This window comes from Callithrix jacchus, chromosome 4 (assembly GCF_049354715.1).
Source record: "Callithrix jacchus isolate 240 chromosome 4, calJac240_pri, whole genome shotgun sequence".
In the NCBI taxonomy this organism is placed as follows: domain Eukaryota; kingdom Metazoa; phylum Chordata; class Mammalia; order Primates; family Cebidae; genus Callithrix; species Callithrix jacchus.
In genome coordinates, this window is record NC_133505.1 from 15,816,042 (window position 1) to 15,820,603 (window position 4,562).

The 4,562-nt window shown below is 47.1% G+C and overlaps 1 protein-coding gene across 25 annotated transcripts in view; it reads left to right on the plus strand.

The window, feature by feature from the left end:
* Positions 1-4,562, plus strand: part of LOC128931702 (uncharacterized) — a 664,375-nt gene that overhangs the window by 184,229 nt on the left and 475,584 nt on the right. The window lies entirely within an intron of this gene.

The window sequence follows — 4,562 nt, forward strand, 5'->3', positions numbered from 1 at the left end:
GCCGACGCTCACACAGAGTCGCAGAATCATCCCCAAGAGTGGGTTTAAATTTGGTTGCACTGGTAAAGGTAAGGCCCCAGCATGACCATAAATTACAGGGTTTGGCGTGGAGCAGCTGGAACTTAATGGGATTATTCGGATTGTGACCCCTGCTGGGCAACCTGACCAGGGGACACTAAAATTGCTCTGCATTCTGTCAGCTGGAAAGGTGTCATATTGCGTTGTGTCAGTGACTCCAGAGTTCTTAATTCAGGGCGGCTGGCTAACCTTCTGCAGGGAGGAGTGGCCTCTTTGGGCTATTTCCTCCTTGCTGTCTCATCAAACTGCTTTTGTGGAGTTTGGGCAGCAGATATAATTGGTAGCTCTGCTTGCTTCCATGTGACCTTTCTGTAGCATCGGAGCTCCTTCCTCTGCCTCTAGGATTCAAGTTTGGTTTTTATTGTATTTTTTTGAGCTGCAGTCTCACTCTGTTGCTTAGCCTGGAGTGCAGTGGTACGATCTCGGCTCACTGCAACCATCATCTCCTGGGTTCAAGCCTTTCTCGTGTCTCAGCCTCCCGAGTAGCTGGGATTACAGGCACCAGTCACCATGCCCAGCTAATTTTTGTGTTTTTAGTAGAGACAGGGTTTCATCATGTTGGCCAGGCAGGTCTTGAGCTCCTGACCTCAAGTTATCCACCTGCCTTGGCTTCCCAAAGTGCTGGGATTACAGGCATGAACCTCTGACTGGGCCCAGTCAGAGGCTACATTTTAATCAAATCTCTAGTCACTTCCTCCTGGCCCATGTGGTTCTGGACAGCGCCACCTCTCAGATCATGGAACTGAAGCTGGGGTGGACACGTATGTAAGTGTGGCCGTTACTTACATCTGTGGTTGACAGAATAGCTAATTAACATGCTTACCCCTGCCCCCTGTACAAAGAAAGGAAAGTAATGTTTTATTTTTAATTTTTTGGCCTCTCTGATTTTGCTTGCTATTTTTGGCCGAACAGTCTGTTTCATTAAGTTCAAAAGCATCTCTGTTTTGCCAGGAGTGGAGAAATAGAGGCAGCTTCCCAGCAGTACCTGAAGAGACCAGGGTCTTCTGGGCCGCGGTGTTACCCTGGGAATCCTGGTTTCCACAGGAAGCATGCTACTGATTTTTGTTTCTAATGCTGGAGTTTCACAGTAACGCTGTTTTAGTATTGGGGGACTGAGTGATGAGATTCCTCTTGGTATTTCATCCGTTTACAGGCCACCACTGACTGAGCCCCTACTCCCTGCCCTGTGCGTGTATTGACACACAAAGGTGAATGACGTGGCCTTTAATGCTTGCGAGGCTCAGGGAGCAGTGAGGGAGAAAGTTATGTAAGCTGCGGATTGTAATGTAATGTGATAAGTGCGGTGTGTGTCTATTTGTAACACAAATGCTTCCAGGCCTTGCCAGCTTGTGGGTACAGATGAGGTCAAATGCACCGTCAGAATTCACATTTCGTTGGCCCGCCCCTCCCCTACCCCCATCACTGAGAATCTCAGCCAGTTATCACCGTGAATCCCTGGGGTCTTGCTCCTGTGCGTTAGCTCAGGCCCCTGTGCTGTCCCTGGCTCCCAGGTCCACTGCTGGGCCCTTCTGCTGCCTGTGTTCCTGGGATGACCCTCAAACTTATGCCCAATGCCTCCTGGATCTGGCTTCTCAGGCACCCTCTATGCCTCTGTCCTCGCCCACATCTCTGAGCTGTGCCACCCTCGATCCTGGGCAAGAGAGGGGAGAACATGGCTTGCTTCTCTTTTGGGTTACATTTCATCGCTGGGCACAAAGCAGCGTGGCTGTGCTCCTGTGTCTCACAGCTCCTCTTTCAGCCAAGTTTCAGCAGAACTTGGGACATAAATCCATGGGGCCAGGATCAGGGTCCAACATCTCATACAAACAGAATAAGCACCTTCCTGCAGACGTCACAGATGTCTTCTTTTTTTTTGAGACAGAGTTTCACTCTTGTTACCCAGGCTGGAGTGCAATGGCGCGATCTCGGCTCACTGCCACCTCCGCCTCCTGGGTTCAGGCAATTCTCCTGCCTCAGCCTCCCGAGTAGCTGGGATTACAGGCACGCGCCACCATGCCCAGCTAATTTTTTGTATTTTTAGTAGAGACGGGGTTTCACCATGTTGACCAAGGTGGTCTCGATCTCTTGGCCTCGTGATCCACCAGATGGCTTCCTCCTGACTCAGTTGCTCTACCCTAAGAAGATACCAAGGATATTGTGCAAAGAGAGGAAAGTCAGGATCTTTTTTTTTTTTTTTTAAGACAAGAGTTTGCTCTTGTTGCCCAGGCTGGAGTCCAATGGCCTGATCTCAGCTTACAGCAACCTCCACTTCCTGGGTTCAAGCAATTTTCCTGCCTCAGCCTCCCGAGTAGCTGGGATTATAGGCATGCACCACTACACCCAGCTAATTTTTTTGTGTTTTTAGTAGAGGTTGGGTTTCTCCATGTTGGTCAGGCTGGTCTTGAACTCCCAACCTCAGGTGATCTGCCTGCCTTGGCCTCCCAAAGTGCTGGGATTACAGGCATGAGCCACTGCGCCCAGCCTCAAAAGTCAGGATCTTGGTGAAGGAGGCAGCCTCCTCCATCCTCTTAATCAAACAAAGAAAATGTCATCATTGTATCCTTACAATCCTTTGTTATAAGGTAAAGACTATAGAAAGAGATCCCACAGAGTAATTGCATCCCTCTCTTTCTCTCACTTCCTCTGCTGTGCATCACCTCCTTAAATAGATGGCTTTGGCCGGCCACTGGTCAGTTCATTAGACATGCTTCGACTTAATGCTTCTTAAGGATGTCCTTTTCTTTGTGCTCTCACCATTTTATTTCGGGTCCTCATGACCTCACCTAACTGTTGCCATGGTTTTCTAATTGGCTTTGCTTCCTCTGGTCTCTGCTGTCTTTCACCCTGTACCCAGAGTTGCTTCAATCAATGACCATCCCTGGAAGGGGTCTGTTCTGAGTCAGCTTTGTACAGAAATTATCTTGCTAATTAGAGCAAGGTTCCAGAATATGATTAAAATGCTGGCGATTGGCCTTTTATATATTTTTTACATATACGATTTTTACCTTACCCAGTTTCCAGGCGGAATTTGATTTCATCTGGTTCCATGAATCATTCTTGTTATTCCCAGCCCATCAATATCAAGGAGAAATGGTCATTTAGAATCAACATCTTTATTTGTTCCATTTGGATAGTTATGAAATTTGAAAACATCAGAACTCTTATGAAGAAGATGGTCCTTACCAAATTTCAGAAACAAAGATTGGATTTAGGCCAACCATAGCTTTATTCATGATGGGCTTTAAGGTTAGTATTGAAATGGATTTGCTGGAGAATGCGGTCCTGCCCTGGTGCCTCATGCTTCTGAACTGATGGAAACCACTGGACAAGCAGAGCTGGGAGCTGGGAGAAGTCAGGATATTAACTAGGCTGCACTGGATAAATCACAAACCAAAGTGCTGAAACTTCCTCAAAGGGTTGACTCATAGCATTGACCAGTGCCAAAGATCTACTACAATAGTAGCCTTTTTTTTTTTTTGAGATGGAGTCTCTCTCTTTTGCCCAGGCTGGAGTGCAATGGCACAGTGTTGGCTAAGTGCAACCTCTGCCTCCCAAGTTCAAGCGATTCTCCTGCCTCAGCCTCCCGAGTAGCTGGGATTACAGGCATGTGCCAGCATGCCTGGCTAATTTTTGTATTTTTAGCAGAGAAGGGGTTTCACTATGTTGGCCAGACTGGTCTCAAACTCCTGACCTCATGATCCGTCCACCTCAACCTCCCAAAGTGTTGAGATTACAGGCGTGAGCCACTGTACCCCTGCACCCAACCAGTAGTAGCCTTAAAAAAAAAGTTTCACTGAGGCGAAGAAGAACCATAAGCACTGACTATGCATTAAATTAAAACTGGGGACCATTTTATCATAATGTAATACAATTTAGATTTTTCTCATTGTTTTCATTTTGGAGGCAAAATGGACCTCCTCAAAGCCTTTTACTTAGTATATGTGTCACTAGATTTGGAGACCCAGATGTTGGGAGATGCTGGAAGGCTGTGTCTAGAGGGGACTTTGCCTGTGGAGCTGGAAAATCTTCCTCCTGACTCAGTTGCTTCACCCCAATAGGATACCAAGGATACTGTGTGAAGAGGGGAAAGTCAGGATTTTGGTGAAGGGGGCGGCCTCCTCCATCCTCTTAAACAGAAAATTTCATCACTGTTTCCTTAGAGTCCTTTGTTGTAAAATAAAGAGTATAGAAAGAGATCCCAGCGGCTGGATTAGACAAGTAAATCTCCACAATATAAAAGGAAATTGCCCTTGTCTCTAAAGGGTGGGCAGGATTTAGACAGCTGGAGACAAGCACAGTCTCCATGGGGAAAGGGGCAGTGGAGATGGAATGGGATGGATGGATTCCTGAGACAGAGGTCAGGGCCTTGTTATGGAAGAGGAAAGGTGTTGGGAAATAGTAGGAACCAAGTTTCTAGGCAGAGCAGGGCTTTATTACGGAGGGTCATGAAGGACAGGAAAAGAAGTTTCTCTCTAACCTTGCAG